Source organism: Hippopotamus amphibius, chromosome 2 (assembly GCF_030028045.1).
Source record: "Hippopotamus amphibius kiboko isolate mHipAmp2 chromosome 2, mHipAmp2.hap2, whole genome shotgun sequence".
In the NCBI taxonomy this organism is placed as follows: Eukaryota; Metazoa; Chordata; class Mammalia; order Artiodactyla; family Hippopotamidae; genus Hippopotamus; species Hippopotamus amphibius.
The window spans coordinates 74,502,508-74,527,086 of NC_080187.1; the positions used below are offsets into that span (position 1 = coordinate 74,502,508).

The window sequence follows — 24,579 nt, forward strand, 5'->3', positions numbered from 1 at the left end:
AAGTTGAAATACAGTTAGGTTGTAAAGAAAACTCTCTTGAGAAAACTATCTTGTGATCCAAAAAGCTGGTAAGTAGCTTAAAAAGCAAAGAGAGAGAGAGAGAGATGCTCATTTCCAGAGCCTTGCTGGCATTCATATCCCAAGCACTTCTAAAAAGGATAGCAATGTATAGTCTCAACACATCTAAAGCCAATATCAAAAGAAATCCATCTAAAGTTGAACAAATGCCCAAAGTAAGAAGAATACAGATGAGATGCATTATTCACCCAATACTAGAAGCCTGAAAAGAACGAGCATGCCATTTTCTGGAGGTAAATGTTACTTACTTTGATCTCAACTGTTTACTTATTCATTTTATTCAGCATAAATTAAAAAAATCATGAGATGTGAAGAAGCAATAATATCTGGCACATGGTTAGCAAAGGAAACAATAAGAGCAGTTACAGAGATTGCCTACATATTGAAATTAGCCAATAGGTTTAAGATAATAGTATAGGTATGTCAAAGGATTAATTGAAAAAGGAGAACATCATTCATGTACATATGGAGGAAGAATTGGTAGAGTTAGAAAGGATGTAAATGATAATTCCAGGAAATGAAAACAATAGTGAAAGAGTGAAGAATTCATTTGACAGGTTTAGACCAAACCCCAACACAAATAGTGTTGGAATAACTGGATATACACATGTAAAAAGATGAAGTTGGAACCTTATCTCACACCATATACCAAGAGATAAATACATGCATAAATAAAAATGCAAATGGATAAAAGACCTAAATGTAAGAGCTAAAGTTATATAAAACTTAGAAGGAAACATAGGAGTATATTTTTTTGTGATTTGTGGTTACGTAAGACCTTTTTAGATATAATACAAAAAGAACAAGCAACAAAAGAAGAAAAAGATAAAGTGGACTTAAAATTAAAATCTTTTGTGCTGCAAAGGATAATCCCAAGAAAATTAAAACACAAGGCTCAGAACTGAAGAAAATACTTTCAAATCATATATCTGATAAAGAAGTTCTCTCCAGAACATATAAAAAACTCTTACAACTGAATTATAAAAAGACAACACAATTAAAAATTTTACAAAGAAAGTGCTATATATTTTTTCAGAGAAGATATGCAAGTGCACATAAAAAGATGCTTAATACCATTAGCCATTGGGGAAATAAAAATGGAAACCACATAAGGTACAACTTCACAACCTCTAGGATATCTATACTAAGAAAGATAATAAAGAATGTTAAAATGAAAAAAAAAAATAGAAACCCAATTCCTTCATTGCCGCTAGGAATTAAATGGTGTGTCCATTTTGGAAAACTCTTTGGCAGTTCCTCACAGTGTTAAATACAGTTACCATATAACTCAACATTTCAACAGTCAGGTATCTTCCCAAGAAAAATATGGCCACACAAAAACTTGTACATAAATGTTTATAGCAGCATTATTAATAATAGTCAAAGAAGAAACCATACAATGTACATGACTGATAAATTGATACAAAATAAAGTATATTGCTACAATGGATTGTTAGTCACCAGATTTTAGAGGAGAAGTGAAGTATTGATAAATACTACAACATGGATGAGCCTTGAAAACATCAAACTAAATGAAAAAGCCAAAGACAGAAAGACCACATACTTTATGAATTCATGTATATGAAATGCTCCAGAACAGAGATGCAGAGAAAGAAAAAGATTAATGAATGGTTAGGGTTAGGAGGTTGGGGGGTGGGAATGTAAAATAGCTGCCATTGGGTATAGGATTTCTTTGAAAGCTGATGAAAATTTTCTAAAGTTAAATTTTGGTTTTGGTTGCACAACTCAGTGAATATATTAAAAAACTTCAAATTGAATACTTTCATTCAATCAGTTGTATGGCTTGTGGATTATATATCAATACAGCTTTTAACAAAGGAAAACAAAACAAAGCACTGGACATGGCCCAGAGAGGAAAGGGTTAGTAAATATGATATGAATAGGAACTGTACCATACTGATACTTAATTCGTGTCCTAGCAGAGAGGAAAGAGAATAGACCTAAAAATATTTGAAGAGATATTTGAAATTAATTTGCTAGTGGTTCTCTGACAGAGTACCGCAGACTGGGTTGCTGAAAAATTATAAACTTATTTCCTAACAATTCTAGACGCCAGAAGTCTGAAATCAAAGTGTCAGCAGGGTTGGTTTCTTCTGTGGCCACTCTCCTTGGCTTTTAAATGGCCATCTTTTCCCTGGGCCTTTGAAATGCGCTTTCATCTGTGCCTGTGTCCTGATGTCTACAGGGATGCCGGTTATGTTGAATTAGGGCCCATTCTAATGACTGTAACTTGATTATGTCTTTAAAGTCCCTGTATTCAAATACAGTCACATTCTGAGGTACTGGGAGTTAGGACTTAAAGATATGAATTTTGGGAGCACACAGTTAGCCCATAACAGTAATTTTTCAAATTTGTTGAAGCTATCAACTCAAAATAACAGAATCTCAGTAGTACCACAGAATTTTTAAAATGTACCTAAAACATATCATAGCCAAAATGCTTAGGCTAATAATAAAGAAAATAAAATTAAAAGCAGCCAAAGGAAAAAAAAAAAACTACAGAATACCAAGAAATCATCACAGGTGTTATCATTTACTTATCATTAGAAACAAGAGAGGCCAGAAAACAATGGTATAATATCCTTAAGATGCTGAAAGAAAAAAAAATGTCCTTATCAGTTAAGTATATAACAACGAAGGTAAGGGAAGTCTGGTTCTGAAATGTATTAACTTTCCTTCAAATATCAATTACAAAAACTCAACAAAATAGGCATAAAAACCAAAATGCAACTGTTTGAATTCAGTGGAGTATATTAAAAAAATGTACCTAAAAATGTACTCCCTTTGGTATTGCCATATCTGAAATTAAAAAAGAAAGCTTCGGTCTACCTAGGGAGTCAGAGAATAGAATGTGAGGTATAAGAGTGTTTGGAAAGTAAGAGGTAAAGTCCAAGGGAAAGGCTGCAGAGAGAGAATCGCTAAAATCTGTATGTGAACTAAACCCAAAACTTTGGCTGACCCCTGTACTGTTCATAGGTGAAGAAAATGACAAGAAATACAACAGAAAGCAATAGTTGGAGGGTGGAAAATAATAAGCAAAAGACCCACAATTAGGAATTTAAATCCAGCCAAGTTAACTACTTGTTAAAATAGAAATCAAAGCATTCAGAGGATAATAGCAGTATCTGGAATGTCTCTCTATCACTATGTCTTATGTATAAGAAAAATTATTAGGCAAGTGAAGAAATAGGAATGATCCCTTGTCAAAAGAAGAAGCAAGCAATGGAAACATTGAAATAACAGGCAAGAATTTTAAAGCAGCTATCCTACACATGTTCAAAGACTCAAAGGAAAAAACTGCCATAATGAATGAACAAAGGAATTTCGGCTGCTAAATGTAAAGGGTCAAAAAAGTTCTAGAAGTGAAAGGAACAATATAAAAAGTAGAAAAGATATTGATAGAACTAACAGTAAATTGTGGATGGTAGGAGAAAGGGTCAGCAAACTTGAAGATAAATATTATTCAATCTGAAGAATAGAGAGTAAAAACTAACAAAAATGAATACATAATAAGTGTCTGGAATAATATCATGCTGTATAACACATAGGAGTTCTAGAATGAGGATAGAAAAACTGTAACAAAAATATTTTTTGAAAAAAGTAATGTGCAAATATTTCCCAACTCTTGTGAAAAACAAAACAAAACAAAACAAAACAAAACAAAATAGTTCACCAAATTCCAAGACAGTTAAATGCAAAGAAATAAAAATCTAGGCACATAATAATCAATAGGCTGACAGAAAATCTTGAAGAATTCAGAGTAAAAGGAGGCAAATAAGAATAGTGGTTGCCTTGAGTGGAAATTTGATTGCCTGAATAGAGGCAAAAGGAATTGCCAGAAGTTATGGAAAGGTTTTATGTCCAAGTTTAGCTGGTGATTGCATGGGTATACACAGTTTTTAGAAGTTTAATCAAGTTGAATACAAGATCTATACATTTTATTGTGTTTAGATTGTATCTTGCTAACAAAAACATTCAATTATTCTGTAATGCTATATACAGCCAAAGGAACAATTATTTTATTGAATGTTTTGCTGGTTAGTCATTATGACGGGCACTTTCCATATATTAGCCTGAGAAATAACCTTCATAGTCACAAAATAAGAAGGAAAAACAGTGGAATAGTTAGGACTTAGTTTCTTTTTGTTATGTAATTTATTGATTTGAGATTCTTTTTAATATTTTTTGGTATGATAAAATATTAACTGATGATTTTACTGTTTTGTGAACTCATCAAAGTTGGTATAAGTTTCATACTCAGCTTATAAAAACATTAGATGTCTAAGTCAGAAAGTATGCTTGTTTGTGTTTCATTTCTCTATTTTGTATTTCTTCACTTACTCCCAGGCTGTGATCACCTGTCATTTGATGCACATACTTTAACTGTAAGTTCTAAATCTACATTAAGTTAAACAAACTAAAAATCATTTCCACCAACTTGTTACTTACAAATTCTTACTCATTTTGAAGCAATCGGAAATGCCCAGTCTAGGGAATGTTTTTAACAGTTAAAATCTGACTTCTTAGTATTGACGTCATGAGAGATTCTGCAGACTTTTCCTCCTGCTTCTGCAGACTTTTCCTCCTGCTTCTGCATAGCATCCCCCACCTACCAGTATGAGAAGCACCATTTTGTTCTGTTGATGCAAGAGCAGTAAGAACATATTCATGATAATGGATATCAAGTAACTCATTACATGAATCTGACTTTTAATCTGTTCTAAGTTATACCATTGATTTAAATTATACACCTTTATTCTCCATTCAGTCTACATTATTAAAAGAGGCACTTTCGAGACTACAAGGCTGTATGTAGTGTTACAGCATTTCTAAAACTTAAATAAGACTAAATATAAAGTGGAGGTGGGGGGAATTTCAGAGTTACTGAGATCCATCACAGTGTGGTTTTGCATTAAGACAATCAAAGCACATAGATATTGAATAGTAAACATTTGTAGATAAGAAGTTTCCAAGAAAGGGAGTAGTATGAGGGAAATAGAGCTGTAGCAAGACAGGCTGAGAAACTAAGAAAATTAGATTCCACTCTTATTGTAATTGAATAAATCTCCCTGTGTATGGAACTCCACTTTGGGGATCTGCCCACAAGCCTGCAGCACATGTATCTCAGAGCTCCTCAAGCAATCCAGTCTTTGAGTTTTGGAAAACAGCTCATTTGTCTTTCCCTGTAAATTAATGAGACAATCATAAAATTATAGAATCTCAAAGAACCTTAAAAATGAGCTTAGGCATCTAGTTTTACAGAGTAGGAAGCCAAGGTAATGGAATGGTTTTTTTTGTTTGTTTGTTTTTTAGGCAGACAAAGGCTTGCTTTTTTATTGAGTGATCTATGTAATTTGCTGAGGCCACTGTGTACAGAGAAGAGGGAGAAAACTTTATTTCTTGGTCTCTTCCTCCTTGGACAGAGTCTTGATGATTTCCTCCTTCTTGGCCTGGAGTCGCTCTTCAGGGCGCTTACAGGCTTCCTCGGTCTTAGACCTGCCGGCCTCAGCCTGGTCCGCCGGAGGCTTCTTGCGAGCCTTGTCTGCCTTCAGCTTGTTGATATGCTCCATGATAATCGGCTTGTTTTTGAATATGTTACCCTTCACTTTCAGGTACAGGATGAGCAGCTGGTGCAGAATTCTCATCCTCTCCATCCCGGTTACCTTCTCAGGCGTTCGAGCATTGGCAGTACCCTTTCGCTTACCTATGTAGCCATATGCCTGCCCTTCCGGCGGGCCAAAGTGTTTTTCCGGCATCGAGCCCGGGAATGGACCATCACAGGCTTCCGGATGATCAGCCCATCTTTGATCAGTTTCCGGATCTGCTGACGAGAGTTGGCATTGGCAATTTCATTAGTCTCGTTGGGGTCCAACCAGACCTTCTTTTTGCCACAGCGGAGGACACTGGAGGCAAGCCTCTCCTGAAGCCTGAGCGTACTCATGGCTGCAGCCGTAGCGACAAAAGGAAAGAGTGGAATGGATTTTTAAAGTAAAATTTATGTGTGTGTGCGTGTGTGTGTGTATATATATATACACACACACACACAAAGCAAGTATATTTCTAGAACTGAATTCATAAACTTATTTTTAGTCACAATGAGATTTGAATTTTCAAAAAAATAGAATTATTTTCAGCAATATAAGAAGAAATAGCACTGACACAATTCTGTACAGATTTCTTTAACTTTATAACATGATATAATCATGCATATACATAGATGGAGACAGTATCAATATATAAAGCAATCCAATATGCTTTAGATATCTTTACAGTCATTGTGTATAGACATGAAAATCCACATCAGTGGGAAAAGCTAGCCTTTAGTTTAATGCAAAATAACATACAAAGTTTCATGAAAATCATCTCTGTACAATTCTTACTATACAATCCACAGTTTGATTTTAGGTTTAGTTGGCAGTATCTACTATTTTATTTTATTTCTGGTTTTGATCAGATCATAGAATCGCCAGATTCTAGTCAAATGGTAACCTTTATAACTATGAAATTCTCATTAATTTTGCATGGACATAAAAATGGTTCAGAGCGTTAATGTTGTCTTTGATCTAAGCAATTTTTTAATGTTGTAATAAAAACCCATAAAAAAGAATGAGCTTGGAAATGGTGTGCTAAATGGAGTATACATCATATATATTATTTTATTTATAAAATATTAAGCTATATGAAGCTATTATTTGTATGTTTATTTTGTATCATATAAGGTAAAATAAGCAAAAAATTTATTCTAACTTTTATAAAAATATTTTTAGACATAAGCAATATAGCAACCATTCTGGATTACAAAATAGCATTTATATAAAGAGAAGAAAAATCGTATTGGAAAAAATAGTTTAAAATCAATACAAAATATATAAACATACATTTTGAATCTAGTGCTAAAAGCTTTTTAAGTGACCAATGATTAAATTATCACTTCATTAGATTTGCAAAAAAATTACTATTACTGATTTTAAAAGCCACTTCTAAATAAACTATGATGTATATAAATTAAAGAAATTACTGATTACAGATGAGATTCCATAAAGCATTTTACAACTGAAATAATTGGTTAAGTATTTTGTACTTTCCATAGTAGCAAAACATCAAATTAGGAGAAGTAAAATAGGTCTATCATTTTCAAATTCATTTTTTCATGTGTATATAATGTGACAGCTTTGCAATTAAAAATAAGTTAAATCTGGATATCTAATGCATTTGCTAGGAGTTAAAAGATGTAAATAGTTTATCATAGGAGAATCTGAATTCCTGTGAAATGTATTCCATCACATACAGAAGGAGAGATTTCTAATAGAAGTATCAAGCTTTCAAAATTAGATAGATTTTATTTTTTGTTTGTTATTACATTTATTGAGTTATAGTTTATGTATAGTATTATATAAGTTTCAGGTGTCAACCCAGTGATTCACAATTTTTAAAAATTATATTCCATTAATAGATTTTAAAAATTGAAACTGACATAAACAAAAGGGCATGTAAATATAGTAATTTATATGTTTAAGAGAGTGGATTTATCATCTTTATTATTATGTCTCATTAGCTAGGAAAATAGGATGAAGATCATTATATATGAAGCAGAAATGCCTAAATGAAAACTTCATGCCAGCCACTATCTTATATGTGAGGTATAACTTTGTGGACCAAAGAGACAATAGAAAACAGTAACGGCAACGTTGGTTCTCACATGCGATAGGAAGGGATAATGGATGAGGAATGATACTTAAGGTGACACTGAGAGGAAGAGTAAAAACAAGGAACAGAAGAAGCGCACTTTGTGTGAAGATGATGGTGAACAATGAAATGGAATGGGATGGAATTGTTTGGATGTAATACTGTTATCAAGGAGAGAAGGGGGCATTGTACCCACCCTTCAGGGGAATCACAAGAGAGTAGGAGCATTTTAAGATTAGTTTTCTGCTTGTTTTAAGTATTTTAGGGTATAGGACAAGATGGAAATTGGAGAGAAGAATTAATTTTTTTTTTTTTCCAATCCAAACATAAAGAAACTTAGCTAAAGAGTGGAGGAATGGCCTGGGGGAAGGGGAAGCTTTAATGAATAAATTTAGTTGAGAAAACTTTCAAAGGAAGAAAGGACTAACAGTAACAGATTAGGTGATGAAAAAAAGGGAAACTTAAATCATCTTATATCCCTAGTTGAGGAAATGGGACATCTGACTAAAATGGCAGAGACTGGCTTTCTATTCAAAGCTCTTTTCTTGTTTGATCTCTTTTCAGCTATAGATGCAGTACACTTTGAAGCTTTTTGATAAACTGTATAATACAAGATGTTCAGGAAGACTTACTTTTCAAGTTCTTTTAGTAGGGAGAATCTAAAAGGCATTATTCTAGAAGGAGTTATATTCATTCTACCATTTCAAAGCATAATTTCAATTTAAAGATCTGTCCATAGCAACACTTAAAATATTTGAAAGAGTGCTTCTTCATAGAATCAACTAAAATGAAATGAATAAACAGTTTAGCAAACAACTCTAAGCTGCATATTTGATTCTCCCTCTGGGAAAAGATATGTAGAAATTTTGCTTATTTTTCTAATTTTTAATCATATATAAACATGTATATATATGAAATATTGCATATCATGGATGCAGATAATATGCTTTATATCTTATTTTTACATTTCCTTCCCTCTGATTACTTTGTGTTTATTCTTTTTTAAAGTAGAATGTAAGATTTGAGATTGATTTGAGGTATTTCTTCTTTTAAGATGTAAGCATTCTGTGCTATAAATTTCTCTGTTGTGACCACTTAAGCTGCCTGCCAGAAATGTGATGTGTTTTAATTAGCATTCAGTTCTGTGGATTTTTAAAATTACCTTTGAAAAAACTTTTTGACCCATGGATTGTTTAGAGGTGTGCTGTTTAATTTATAAGTGTTTAAAAATTTTCCTATTGTTTCTCTGATTGATTTCACTTTGGTTGAATAACATGATTTATATGATTTCAATTTTTAAACACTTTTCAAAATCTGTTAAGCAGAATATGATCTATTTTGGTGAGTGTCCCATGGATGCTTGAAATATATACATATAGTTGTTAGCCAGAATATTCCAAAAATCTCATTTAGATTCTACTGGTTGATGTTGTGGTTCAGTTCTATATAATTGCTCATTTTTTTATGTGCCTAGTAATTGTCATTTATTGTGAGTGGAGTGTAGAATATGCTCTTCCAATCTCTGTCTTTTAGTTGGTGTATTTAAAGCATTTACATTTAAAGTAATTATTGATAGGTTTAAGTCTCACATTTCATCCATTTTGCTTGTTTCCTTATTTCTCATTCTTTTGCTTTCCTTTTCTTGGTTTCATAGTGGTGGCTCTAGGGAAACAACATACATACCTAACATCACAACCTTCTCTTCTTGACATTTTTTAACTTTTAGTAAATGTTGAAATCTTATTTGCACTTGGAATACATTGAACATCACAATATATATCATTATAATTTGCTTCAGTCATCAAGTGTGATTTAAGAACCTCATGAAGAGAATCATCTATAATAGTCACCCTTACACTCACCTGTTCTTTTGCTCTTCCTTCCTTTCTGTCATCCCAAGCCTTATTCTCTTATTACCTTTCTGACTGGACAGCTTTCTTTACCCATTCTTTAAAGGTAGGTCTACTGCTGGCAAATTATCTTAGCTTTTTTTCTTCTGAGATTGTATTTATTTCTCTTTTATTCCTGAAGGATATTTTTAGCTGGCTGTTCTTTTGGTTCAGCTGTTGAAAATGTTGTTCCATCTCCTACCGGCCCCCGTGGTTTCAGATGAGAAACCTCTTTTATACAAATTGCTGTGTTCCAGTCTGTAATACATTATTTCTTTCTGGTTGTTTCTAACATTTCTTCTTGTCTTTAGCCAGAAGTTTAATTATGATGTATATTGGTACAAATTTCTTTAGATTTATCATACGTGGGATTCTCTCAGCTTTATGAACCTGTGACTTTATGTCTTCATCAAATTTGAAAGTTTTCAGACATTATTTCTGCAAATATTTTTTTCAATCTCACATTCTCTCTCCTCTCCTTCTGGGACTCCAAGTATAAATGTTGGTTCTTATGTTTTGTAGGACTCTGAGGCTCTTCATTTTCTTTTCAGTCTATTATTTTTTTCTGTTGTTCAAATTAAGTAACCAATATTGATCTGTCATGAAGTTTTTTTATTTTTCTGGCATCTCTGCTCTACAAGTATACCCATCTAAAAATTTTTTTTTTGGTGGTTGTATTATTGTTTTCTTTGATTCTACAATATTACATTTGATTCCTTACTTAAAAAAAATTTCTACTTATTTGAGTTTCAATTTTTTTTCATTTGTTTCAGAAGAACATATAATTGGTTGCTGAAGCACTTAGTCCCTCTAAAGTCTTAGTCAAATAATTACAATATCAAGTTCATCTTAGTGCTGGCATTAGTTGATTGCATTTTCTTAGTCATGTTATAATTTATCTGGTTCTTGTATTGCAAGTGATTTTCATGTGTTCTAGACATTTTATCTATTATGTTAAGAGATTCTTAGTTCTATTTAAATACTTTATTTTATTAGGCAATTTTGCTATTTAACATGTCGATTTTGACCTAATTTGTAGTTCCAATGACAATTTAGTTTGCTGAGCCCTTACAGTGCTTTTATCACCTGGTTTCACATGAGCTCAGGTGAGATTTCTGCTGGTGCAACCCATGAGAAAGAAGGCACTTTCCTGATCCACAGTGTCCTTAGGTGGGGTGGAGCATGGAGACAGCAATAGATGCCAGAATTGCATGACAGAGAATGTTTTCCCGGACCCTTTCCCTGGCCACCCAATACCTCTTCCCATTCTATTTTTACTAATAGCACTGGGAGAGGAAGCACTTACCAGGACAGCCTTCTGCCACTGGGTAGGGGGCCAGAAGATAGTGGGTCTGCTGTCAGCTCTAGTTCTATACAAAGAAATCATCTTCTGTGTGTAGATGTGAGGTATGGGTTGGTTAGCGAGCCCACTTCCACTGTTGCTGCTGTTGTAAGCACAACATGGGGCATAGGTCAGACCTTGATCTTCTGGCAGATTCAGGGCACAGCTGACACAAGGTATAGGTCCTCCCATTAGGCACTCTTCAATTCCTCTTTCCTATTCTTTATGCCAGAGAGAACAGTCTTTTCCTCTTCCTTCCTTTGTTTCTTCCTTCCTTTGCTCCTTCCTTCCTTCCTTCCTTTGCTCCTTCCTTCCTTCCTTCATTCATTCTTCCCTTCCTCTGTTTCTCCCTTCCTTTCTTTCTTCTTTTCTTTCTTCTCTTTCTCTTTTTCTTTTCCTCCCTCTGTTTCTCCTTTTTTTTTTCCAGCCTATATTCTATTGGAGCTTTATAGTTGCAGGTCTCTCTGGTGCTCAGTTTGAGTTCTGTAGGGGATAAAAAACAAACAAGCAAACAAAAAAAAAAAAAAACAGGACTCACCACAGTGTTGTTCTTCAGGTCCTAATATTACTAGACAGTCCAATATTTTTTTCCACCTTTCAGATCATTTCCACCTTTCCACTTTCTATAACTGCTGAATTATTCCCAGAGTATTTACTCATATAAGGGGAAGAACAGGAGAAATTGAGTCTATGCCATCTTGTTCCAGAACTGAAAGTGTACCTTATCCTTTATTCAAAGAAATCACTATGTATCAGAATTATAGTTGCAGACACTCATTCTGCATCCACCCAAAATAAATGTGATCATTGTATTACAATTGATTCAGTTACTAATTATTAAAAAATACAATGTTGGGGATAATTGTTAAGTCCTTTATGTTACCTTTATTTTCACAGTCTTCTCTTTTCCTCCCTGGAAGCAGTCTAGTGATTTCATACTTCTGTTACAAAACTCTGCGTTCACATGCATTGTTATTGTTTGAAGTTATAAGAAGATGAATCAGTGGTATCTTACTGTGTATAATATCAGCCTTACATCTACTCTCTCACATGGAATCACAAGACTACTTAGGAAATCTGTATCTTCTCAAATAATATTAGAGCCTAATCCCTCATAGTATTTCATCTTACTCTGATCTTTTCTCTGAGAACAAAATGTTAGGCCTGGAGATTCCACCAAGAACATGCATTCAGCATGACCCCCCCACCTTGATTCTCTGTAACTCTCCCACCTTTCCACAGTTTTCTTTTGTAGACTGTAATGGAGTAAGTTGCTAATAGCTGGTGCTAACTGAGTTGGTTCCATTGTAGTGAAAAAAGAGAAAAATCCTGCTTTAATATTTCGAGTCTATCTATTTAATGTAAACTGCTCATATTTGGGGGTAACTTTTGGGGTTCCAGTTTATAGCTTTAAAGATTTAAATTTTAAAAACTCTGTCTGCAGGCACTTGTTTGGTTAATATGATGGTAAGAAGCACAAAGTTCAAATTTTGAAACTCCAAGGTTCTAATGAAGACTTTAACATGACTTGCATTAAAATTAGAGCCATCACCTCTTAGAATTACACTGGGAGATCTTGTCTCATTTTGAATGTCAGGATGACTAAAACTCCTCACCTACCTCACCATCCCCATCCTCCACAAAGGCTTTGTAATGAATTTCCTGTGAATTCTTCAGCTATTCTGACTTGTAATGGGGGAGATATATTTAGTCATCACCTTACAATTCGAGTGAAGTAGCAAACTAAATCCAGCTGAAGAATACATCTTTTGTTCTTTCAGCAAAATGTCCCACGGCGGCTGTCTGTTGGCACTAAAAAGGGCAGCAGGCTTAGAGCTGTGATTGCCAAGAAAAGGAGTTCCCTAGCAGGCTGTAGTCTCTGTCTCTACACGGAAATCAATGCCTTTTCCCTAGGGTTAGTCCTTTTATTAAATTCTACATATGTAGAAGTTAACTGTTTTCTTAGCCAGAGTACTCTTATTATTTGGTATCTGGTGTAAACTCTGAAAAGCTATTCTTTTGGAAGGGGAGATGTTTTAAAATGTGTCATTCTGATTTCCTATCAGTAGACTCTGTCTTACATTTTGAAGCTTTGTGTTAATGCTTTTATTAGGTAACTTTGAAATGTGTCAGAAAATTGTCCCCACTCTACCTCTGGAAAGGGGTAGGTATGCGGCATAATAATGCACAGTTTACAGCACTGTGCATGTCTAAGTCTGGCAAGCACATCAAAGAAAATACCAGTGTTAATGTGACATTTTGACTTTGTGAGCTAGAAGGTCGCTTGAGTAATTAGTGCTAAATAAACCCAGAGGACATGCTGTGCTAGTGTGATCATTTCAGCAGTACCCACTGTGACTAACAAGCACCAAAGTTGAAGAAACTTATTTATGAATTATGAAAATCTTCTTAGCCATTTTTGAATACCTTCACCTTTCTTAAATTTCAGTACTCTTTGAGAGACGGGGCTTTGCCTAATTTGATTAATAATACTAAAACTTTACAAAGATGATTATGTGCATTGAGATATCATTTAAAGGTAGCTACATGTATTATTAAAGGTGTGGTTGGCACTTCTGCCCACCAAAATAGAGACTTTAATATTGATTTTTAGTTTAAAATATTTTTTTCTCAGAAATTCTGGTTTTTGTTTTTTGATTTTGGTTTTGGTTTTTAGCTCTTTTGACTTCATAAAGAGTCTGAGTAGAATTGGGGGACTACATTATTCCCAGTCACCAGCAAAGCTTTACCACTCTCTTAAACTAATTGAGCTTAACTACACACCTTACTCTTCTTTTGTATTAATTTATGCCCTAAATCTATTTATAAGAATTTCTAGATTACTTTTTTAGGTGCATGAACAATGAGATAACATAAAATAATTAGGATAGATAACAAGTAATAGTGAAAAGAAGAACACACATATGTCAGTGTAGGATATTTACTTTAGAGGGATTCAGTCAACTCTGTGATTCTTGAAATGAAGGGAATACATGTATGTTTACCAACATTATTTTCCCCAAAGCAAAAGGCCACATATAGAGTGTATAATTTTAAAGACCATGTTATAATCTAACATGTGATAATCAGTGATATCAGCAAAATAGCAGAGGAAGGAACACTAAACTACATTTTGGATCGATTCAAAAACTTACAATAAGAAGAATGCTTAACTAAGAAAGTAACTGTGCAATTTTATTAAGAAAACTCTATAGCGTTTTACTTTACTGTTACCATCATTCACTTTGCAGCTTGACAGTGGCCTTGAAGATGGCAGCCCACTCTCTTGGTACAGGTTGCTGGTACTGAATATGGATATGGACCTTGAGCATACAAGATTCACTCAATGTAATATATTACATTAATTGACTGTAGAAAACAAAAGTAATCATCTCAGTGGATGCAGAAAAAGCATTTGACAAAATTCACCACCTTTTCATCATAGAGATATCCACTGTATAAAATAGGAAATTAAGGTAACTTTTGCAACATGATAAAGGGTATTTATGAAAAACCCATAGATAAAATCATACTTAATGGTGAAAGACTGAAAGCTTTCCCCCAAAGATCAGGAACAAGACAATGATGCCTGCTTTTACCCATTCTATTCAACACTATACTAGAAGTTCTAGCAGAGCAATGAAACAAGAAAAATAATTAAAAGACCTTAACATTGGAAAGGAAGAGGTAAATATCTCTCAGTTTGCAGAACACACACACACACACACACACACACACTATAGGTCTATTGAATGCTGCAATGTTGCAGGGCACAAGATCAATATACAAACATAAGTTGTATTTCTGTACGCTAGCAATAAACAAACTGAAAAGGCAATTTAAAAGCAATTCCACTTACAAGAATATCAAAAAGTAAGAATTAATTCAAATAGGTTTAGAAATTATACACTGAAAGCTAGAAAGCATTTTAGAAAGAAATTAAAGAGGATCTAAATAAATTAAAAGACATTCTGTGTTTGTGGTTTGGAAAATAATATTGTTAAGGTAGCAGTACTCCTCAAGGTGTTCATAGGTTCATTGTAATCCTGATCTAAATCCTAATGGTGTGTTTTACAGAAATGGACAGGTTGATCCTAAAATTCATATGAAAATACAAGGGACCCCAAATAGTTAAAACAATCTTGAATAACAAACAAAATTGGAGGACTCATACTTCTTGGTTTCAATATACAGGAATCAAAATAGTACATAGCTGGCATAAGAATAGACATATAGGTCAAAGGAATGTCATGGATAGGACAGTCTAGAAAGAAAGCTATACATCTATGGCCTACTGATTTTTACAAAAATGCTCAAACCATTCAATTGGTAAAATATATTCTCTTCAACAAGTGGTTCTGGGGCAACTGGATATGAATGTGTAAAAGAATGAAGTTGGACTTGTATCTCACACTGAATATAAAAATTAATACAAAATTGATCAAAGATCAAAAGATCAAATATATAAGCATAAAAGCTAAAATTCTCAAATGCTTAGGGAAAAACAGCAGTAAATCATCATGACCTTGAATTTGGCAATGGATTATTTGATTTGACACCAAAAGTGCAGATAACAAAATAAATTTTTCTCTTCATCAAATTTTAAAAATTTTGTATATCAAAGGGCATTATCAAAAAAGCAAAAAAAAAAATGAAACCCGCAAAACGAGAAAAAATATTTGCAAAACATATATACGATGAGTCTGAAATATATAAGTAACTCTTACAACCCCAAAATAACAACAAAACTAAGCAATTTTGGAAATCGGGCAAGAGACCTACATAGATGTTTCTCCAAATAATACACACACACACACACACACACACATAAATGACCAACAGGCCCATGAAAACATGCTCAGTGTGATTAGTCACTAATGATTTTCAAATCAATACCATAATGAAGTAACACTTCATACACACTAGGGTGGCTATAATCACAAACAAGGAAAATAGCAACTGTGGATGAGTATGTGCAAAAGTTAGACTCCTTGTATATTGTTGGTGGGGGGTCTAAAGTGGTGCAGCCACTGTAGAAAACTGGCAACTCATCAAAAGCTAAACATAGAATTATCATATTATCCTGCAATTACACTCCTAGCTTTATACCCCCAAAGAATTTAAAACATGTTCAGACAAAACCTTGAACACAAATATTCACAGAAGCACTATTCACAATAGCCAAAATAAGACCAACCTAAATACCCATCAACTGATCAAATGATAAACAAAAGTAGAGTATCCATTCGGTGGAACATTACTCAGCAGTAAAAAGGAATGGAATACTAATACATATTAGAACCTTGAAAACCTTATGCTAAATGTAAGAAGCCAGACACCAAACACCACTTATTATATGATTCAAATTCAGGGTGTAAATTCATACAGGCAAATATATAGAGGCAGAAATCAGAGAACTGTTTGCCAGGGGATAGAGGGAGAGAACAGGGAGTAACTTCTTAATGGGTAATGGGTTTCCTTGTAGAGTGGTGAAATATTCTAGAATATTCTGGATAGTGGTGATGGTTGCACAGCATCGTGAGGTACAAAAAGCTACTGAATTGTACAACTTTAAAATTGTTAAAATGGTGAATTTTACATTAATTGAATTTTACCTCAGTAAAAAGGGGTGTGTGTGTGTATAATGATTTATGCTAAATGTCTTGCGATTTTCATATCTTCCATTATATTTACTTTTGATCGCTTAGATAAACCTGTACACAAAATGCGTTAATCCAGTCTTGTGCTGTAGTGGGGCTGGTGAAGAAACAGAAATAGCTCTGTCCCATCAGAGTAAAGCATAGTAATTAAGAGGGTGGAACTCGAATCCACACTGCTTCAACCTTCCACACCCTGCGTTGGAGTGCTGCTCCTGCCATGTTCTAGTTGCTTACCTTCAGGCCAGGTAGAAATCTCTTATTGTCTTAGGCACTTGAACTATTTGGTGAGTCTGTATTTTATCAAATTATGGTAAAGTATTAAATTCATTGATATAAACAAAATCTTAGAATTGTTCTGGACCTATAGTAAGTCTATAGAATTAACTCTTGGTTTTAGTGTCCTAAGATAGCTCATCATGATCTAACTATCAACAGGATTGCACTAGAAACAAATGAAATTTGTATCAATACCTAGTGATTTATTCTAAACTCCCCTTGGTTTACACACTGAGATGTCTGCAGTACTGCTTTAATGAATGCTCCTTTAATTCTGTTAGTAACTCTGTACTTTTTTTCTTTCATTAAAATCATCAAACGATGCAAATATATCTATGTTCAAGCTATCATGGCTCAAGACACTGAAGCACATTTGTCTTTCCTTATCCCTTTTCCTCTTAAATCACCCTCTGCACACATCTCCTCTACATGCATTTACAAAATTACACACACACACTGGAACAGGCAGAACCTTCCCTTCTTGAGGATACTTTCCGGAGCAGGGCATTGGTAACATTTTTTTTGTTCTTGTCGCAGCCCAGACCATAAGATTTCTGTTTAACTGTCTTCACTTACTCTATAAAGCTATCTGTAACATTTGTGAGAAGTGCCATTTTCTCTCTCTATTCAGAGCTTTAAAATATAAGTAAAAGACATGTGATCCTGAAAAAGGAGACCGTTGAAAAGACGGATTCACTGGAAAGCGTGAGGCCAGGTGTCATACTCCCTTGTTGAATGTGACAGGACTAGTATTAGTAGCCATTTATAGATATCCCTAATTCTACTTTGTTAGGATTCTCTGCTTTATCCATTCTGCTAGACTTTCTAAGTAAGTCAAACTATTACTGTCATTCATTGGTTCTCCTGGTTATCTAATTCTATTTTTTCCCTTCTGTGATCTCTACCTTTATAGAAAAATTAGAGTATACATGCTTACAGAACTTTAGACTGTCTGAAATATTACATATGCATATTGACCAACATTATACCATTATCTAGGCTTTATTTACTGAAATGAAATCTCTTCTTCTGTTACTGAGTCCAAGTTTGTACCACTTGCCACATGACAGGCCAATAAATTGAGAGGTGAGTTTTGGGGCAAGGAATAGCAACTTTATTCTCAGCAGACTGAGAAGATGGTGAGCTAGTGTCCCAAAAGACCATATTCCCTGATTTAGAATTCAGGCTTCTTTTATACTAAAAGAAGAGGGGGTAAAGTCCTGGTTCCAGCCAAACTCTGGAGAGGATGTCTTAATCTCTTCCTTCCTGCAGCCATTCCTAGGTGGACCTGGTCAGGATGTTTCCTGTGAGCTAAACAAAGGTATTTTAGCTTAATGCTCATTACCTGGGAGGCAGGATTCCCAGAGATGGGCCATTATGTATAATTTAAGCTTATACGCAACATCCTCTTAGTGATTAACTTGTAATAGAATGCAGTTTCCTCCCTATTACAGTTCCAATTTTATCTACTAATAATCTACCTGAATCAAGAACACATCACAAATTATATTCTTTTTCCATAGCAACTTTTCCCGAATCATCCCTATCAAAATATTCCCTGCAGCTTCTGTTACGAAAATATGTGAGAGTCTGTGGAATGCCTCACCAGCCACCTTCTATCACAGGTATTTGTATGTCCTTATCTCAACATGCTTATGGTGGTCAGGTAATATTTGCCAGATAGTGTGCCTAGAAATATAAACATTTCTGATGGATATTTAAGTGTGTTGATTACCCAAATGAATTGATATTTATTTGAACTTCAGGCAAAAAGAAAAATCATTTTTAATAGTACAGAATATAAAGAATCTCATATATATAAGATTATTCCTGGTATTTATGATTGTAGTAGAGCGTGGGTGATTTATTTACTATATACCATAAATATTTACCAGTGAAATAGGAAAAATAAGTACACTGAGCATGTCGTCAACATTTTTTTTATTAAAGTGACAAAGGATTGACCATGTGCTTTATATGATTTATATACTTCAGTATTTAGCACAACAGTAATTATTCTCTTAGGCAACTCTCTTGCCAATTCACAGTCTCTGAGCCAGTTCTGAAAATTAGAGGGTCTTATTCTCTATACTTAGGAATAGAAAAGATATTGAGCTCTTACTTTTGTGGTAAAATTTCTTTATTCCTCTATTTTTATTTTCATGTTTCTAATTTTATGAAATATGATTTAATTAGAGAAGTAATATATAAATACACTTTTTACATATGAGTATATAATGTAGATATATCTGTGTATGTGTATATATATGCATTTGTGTATATAAGTATATATATGCATATGTGTGTATACAAACTCATAGAGCTAAACCAACAGTTCTTCTTGTCACTGTATTTTACCCATGGAATAGAACATTAAAAAATGTTTTTCAATAAAGAAATTACCACAGCAAGGATCATGGTACTAATGAATATGAAAGCATTTAGGACAAAGAGTTTGTTCTCAAATCAGCATGTATATGTTGCACGCTAAAGTTTGTGAGCTCTGTATCAATTGCACATTTCTTCTTGAAAGTTGTGTTTAAGGATGATGAAATTGGTTTCCAGGTGCTATCAACATGAGTTTGTTTCTGTTGACAATAAATCAATATCTCTTTCTGACATGACTCTGATAGTAGTAAGAATCCTTGCAGTAATCCACTTTCTCAGAGATAGACAGATAGCTATGCCTTGAATTTTTGAATGTGCTACTTAGGCTAAATGTTGTTCTGGTGAGAGTTATTTCCTTGGCTCAAGGGTGAATGGCCACTTATGTGATGAAGAAAAACAGTTGTCATTTTGGAAGGAACAAAAAGGAGAAATAAGGGCACCAATAATGCACATCAAGGTGGAGCAGGAAGAGAAACTGATGGATTTACTTGTAATCAATAGAGAAAACTCAGATGACAGCTCAGAATATGAATAGTTTTATTAGCAAATGAGAATTAGGGACTAAGAAAGGACATCACATACATGGTCTCATTGGGTCTCTTAACCCTTTTGAGTCGGTTTATATTTTGAAAATCTACACCACAAAGTAGATACTATTACCTCAGATTATAGATGAAGAAATTGAGATAAGTTAATTAAGATTTCACACCTTAAAAAAATGAGAGAATGAGAAATTAAATTTGAGTTCTGTCTGACAACAAAACCTTTGGCTTTCTAATATACTGTCAACTTTGTAGTTGAGATAAATTACTAATTTAATATAGCAAACTAATAATTTATTGTTCACAATTAATAATGTGTAATCCATGTGAAAACACTCTGTAAGCTATCACACATTTTTCTTACATATTTGAATTTTTAAGTTATTAATGCTTTAGCAGAAATAATTGGACATTCATTTTTGTGGGGAAATGAGGCTTTATTGAATTGCTTTTTACTCTCAGATTTCACAGAAAAAAATAAGACTCTTAACTCCACTTCTTGTCAGGGTCTGCTCTGCGCAAGGTGAGTATTCTCAAACAAATTCTATTTTCTTGACTATGCTTCATTCCTTTTCTCTCTTAGCATCTGACATTTCAACTCTAATACAGCCTCAGTATATTTCTGGAAATTCTGTATAGCTAGAGAACAGAGTCTCTTATGGAAATACCTGAGAGGTAGGGTAAGTTTATCTGGGGACCAGGAGGCATAGAAGTGATTTTAGTTTATTCATATCTCTAGAGCTTAGATTTCCAGTAAATACCCTCAATAGATTTGATTGTTTTTACCTTTCAAGCTTTTGTCCTAGTTAAAAGGTTGTAGAAGATTTCAGTAGTGGAAAAGTCCAGGCTGACTTGGAAAATCTTTTATTGACTTTGACTACGCAGATAGCACAGCTGTTTGTAAGGAGTCAGCTCAAGGACAGCTCAGTAATGAACTTTTGTAAAAATTTGTGGAATCTAAGCACTGTCCACATTAAAATCCCCTCTATCTTAGTATCTTTTATCAAACAGCAACCTATATTCTATAATGCTCAGATCTAGTAATTAAAGTGGTTCTTGCATGATGTCACACATGCTCAATTATTCCACATTATTTTGGAGGAAGGACAAATTTCCTAGGCTGCTGGAGTCTGCATATTAATTGTGTATCCATCATCATTATGCTAACTTATAATTGGGTATAATTTTCTGAACTCTGTTGTTAATGTTGTTCTTCTGCTGGCTTTCTGTACAATCCAAATGCCTTTTGATTTAGAAGTGAATATCTCTCCCATACAACATCTTTTTTTATTTATCGTCTTGCTTAATAGTAAATTCTGACCACTAATGCCAAATATAAACACACAAGATGCTTGGCAAAAATCATTCTTGCACTGATATTCTACACTTAAGCAATATTAGCTATTCCCTGAGTTTGAGTGGGGCACATGAACTGCACTCACTGAGGGCCTCCAACTAGGTAGTGACAGGAATGAACCCAAAAGGGAGCTTTAACAAGCAATATATGCAAGTGGAGTCTATGGAAACATAGAGATTCAAGGTACATGTCTTTATGACCCTGCTTCCCAAACTTCAATGTATATACAAATTCCCCTGGACTCTTGGTAAAAAGCAAGTTCCGATCTGTGGTAGGGCTCAAAATTGTACATTTGTAACAAATTTCCAGGTAATATTGATGCTTCTTGTCCAAGGACCACAATATGCTGAAACATTCCTCATGTGAGAATGAAAAAATCACACTAAATTTTTCCTTATTGCTTCTTCAATTATATTAGAGTGAAAATTAATTTTGTTACATTATGTGTTCGTCGTTCTAAATTTTAGTCCTTAATGGTTTTTACCTGTTTAACTTTGTCTCCTTGATTATTTTCAAATCATGCAGAATTTATGCAAACTTCTGTAGGCTTCCCATGGACTTGAAAATACTTGAGAACAGTGATTTGTCTTTAATCTTAGTCTTCTCATATCTTGTTACGATGCCTAAGTGTTGCTCAAGAAATTTTGGTTAATGGGTGAATAAGGCAACAGGTGAATGATAGGTGAAAATATAGCATCTTGTTCTATTAGCATTTAATAATGGTACCTAAAATTAGTACATTTTTTTGTTTCCTTTCTGAAGAATAGTATAAGCAAGTGGGGACATTCATCATAGAACAAGACAGTATCCTGTAACAAGAAGGCAATGTAGCAGTTAATTGAGAGCACAGATTTTGGAGTCCGATTATCTCGGTTTCAGTCCTGGATCCTGTAATTACTGACATCTTGAACTTTTATAAGTAATGTAGTCTGTTAATATTCCAAATTCTTCATGCGTAATGTGAGGATTAAAAAAAAATCCACTCGTAGGTTAGGTTTAAATTAAATAATTCATGTAAAATACTTGAAAGTGTCTGGCTAATAGCTTACAGTCCATAACAGCTATTTTTTATAACTGGGATATTAATGCTTACTCTTTTCAAAAGTTTTAATTATGTTCAAAGATAAGATCACAAAGTTCACAGATTATTAAGTAATTTAAAAACTACTTAATAATCCTTCACCAATCCTATAGAATCATTATTTCTGTTTATAAAACTAAGGGCTATTTCTAGATGCTTTTCCTTTGGCAAAATTATCCTAGCACTTTATTACTTAAAACACTATATAATATAGGGGTCAAGCCACAAAATAGATGTCAAGATTTACCACAAGTTAAAGACAGATGCTTTTAAAAAGTGTTGCAAGTTGCAATTATATATCTTCAACCTTTACATATGCATTCACATTTAATTTATTCAATTAAGACACCTAGGTGAATTTGCATTCACATTGGACTGTGGATATATTTTTTCCTTTATAAACTAATTGGCTAGGAACACTATGATATATTTCTAAAATAGTTACTGATACTGTAGTGTAGAATTTCTTTTTCTTGCTGAGCCCTTATTACAATGCCACATTAAATAACTTATCTAGTTGAGGCTGTGTCTTATCTTCAGATTAATTTCAGCAAAAATGTTCATATGTGTGAGTTATGAAAGAATTATTTAACACTTGCAAATTTTTAAAGAAACTAAGTTGGTTTGCAGCTCTTTTGAAAAAGTTATGAGGAAAGGGAATGCCATATGTAGATAAGTTTGAGGTAATGATATATTTTTTTTAAGAACTTTTATTGAGATACAGTTAACAGACAATAAACAGCATATATTTAGAGTGCACAGTTTGGTATCCCAGTCTCCCAATTCATTCCCCCAACCCTCCCTGCTTTCCCCACTTGGTGTCCATATGTTTGTTCTCTACATCTGTGTCTCTATTTCTGCCTTGCATTTCCTCTTTCATAGTTGTTAGCATTTGCCTTATGTATTGAGGTGCTCCTATATTGGGTGCATATATATTTATAATTGTTATCTCCTCTTCTTGGAGTGATCCCTTGATCTTTAGGTAATGTCCTTTCTTGTCTCTTGTAACATTTTTTACTTTAAAGTCTATTTTATCTGATATGAGTATCACTACTCCAGCTTTCTTTTGCTTTTCATTTGCAAGGAATATCTTTTTCCATCCCCTCATTTTCAGTCTGTATGTGTGCCTAGGTCTGAAGTGGGTCTCTTGTAGACAGCATATATATGGGTCTTGTTTTTGTATCCATTCAGCCAGTCTGTGTCTTTTGGTTGGTGTATTTAGTCCATTTACATTCAAGGTTTTTGTTTTTGTAGATCCTTTTCTTCTGTTTCCTGCTTAGAGACGTTCCTTTAGCATTTGTTGTAGGGCTGGTTTGCTGGTGATGAATTCTCTTAGCTGTTGCTTGTCTGTAAAGCTTTTGATTTCTCTGTCAAATCTGAATGAGATCCTTGCTGGGTAGAGTATTCTTGGTTGTAGTTTCTTCCCTTTCATCACTTTAAATATATCATGCCACTCCCTTATGACTTGCAGAGTTTCTGCTGAGAAATCAGCTGTTAACCTTATGGTAGTTCCCTTGTATATTTTTTGTTGTTTTTCCCTTGTTGCTTTTAATTATTTTCTCTGTCTTTAATTTTTGTCAGTTTGACTACTGTATGTCTTGGTGTGTTTTGCCTTAGGTTTATCCTGCCTGGGACACTCTGCACTTCCTGGACTTGGGTAGCTATTTCCTTTCCCATGTTAGGGAAGTTTTCAACTATAATCTCTTCCAATATTTTCTTGGGTCCTTTCTCTCTCTCTTCTCCCTCTGGGACCCCTATAATGTGAATGTTGGTGCGTTTAACATTGTCCCAGAGGTCTCTTAGGCTTTCTTCAGTTCTTTTCATTCTTTTTTCTTTATTCTTTTCCACATCAGTGATTTTCACCATTCTGTCTTCCAGGTCACTTATTCACCCTTCTGCCTCAGTTAATCTCCTATTGGTTCCTTCTAGTGTATTTTTCATTTCAGTTATTGTGTTGCATATCTCTGTTTGTTTGTTCTTTAATTCTTCTAGGTCTTTGGTAAACTTTTTGATCTTTGCATCCCATCTTTTTTCAAAGTCCTGGATCCTCTTCACCATCATTATTCTGAATTCTTTTTCTGTAAGCGTGCCTATCTCCTCTTCATTTAGTTGTTTTTCTGGGGTTGTATCCTGTCCCTTCATGTGGTCCAAAGTCCTCTTCTTTTTCATTTTCTCTCTCTTTCTGTGGCTGTGGTTTTCAGTTCCACAAGACGAAATACTGCTGATACTGCTTGATACTGCTGTCTGCCCTCTTGTGGA

General features: G+C 34.0%; 1 pseudogene; it reads right to left on the bottom strand.

Moving 5' to 3' along the window:
• Positions 1 to 5,492: 5,492 nt before the first annotated feature.
• Positions 5,493 to 6,052, bottom strand: LOC130846133 (60S ribosomal protein L19-like; annotated as a pseudogene).
• Between the last annotated feature and the right edge of the window lie 18,527 nt (positions 6,053 to 24,579).